Raw genomic sequence first — 407 nt, forward strand, 5'->3', positions numbered from 1 at the left:
AGGCTGCAGGAATAAAGCAGAGGTTCATTGAGCGTGGCAGGCCAAGAGGGGAAGGTAAGGGAAGTGGGCAGATGCTCCGGGATGGGGTACGCGCAAAAAAAGCAGCCCCCTCTCTCACTGAGACCTGCTGGGCAAGAGGGAAGATTTGGTATCTGGCTCCTTCCCTCAGCACCCGATCCGGCTTCTCTCCCAGAAAGCGGGGCCAAGGATAGCACCCAAAGGATGCCTTCCAATGTGTAACCACCCTCTGCCTCTCCATGCAAGAGCAGCCCCTCCTGACATGTGTGTCTCCCTCTAACGATCAGGGACAGTGTAACCTCTGCCCCCTCCCAGACAGGCAGGCCAGGCTCCCTGGGAGAGATCTGTGCCCAGGGCCATACCCAAACCCGGCCATAGCTAAGTACCCA

This window comes from Cariama cristata, unplaced genomic scaffold (assembly GCF_000690535.1).
Source record: "Cariama cristata isolate BGI_N322 unplaced genomic scaffold, ASM69053v1 scaffold3409, whole genome shotgun sequence".
Taxonomy (NCBI): domain Eukaryota; kingdom Metazoa; phylum Chordata; class Aves; order Cariamiformes; family Cariamidae; genus Cariama; species Cariama cristata.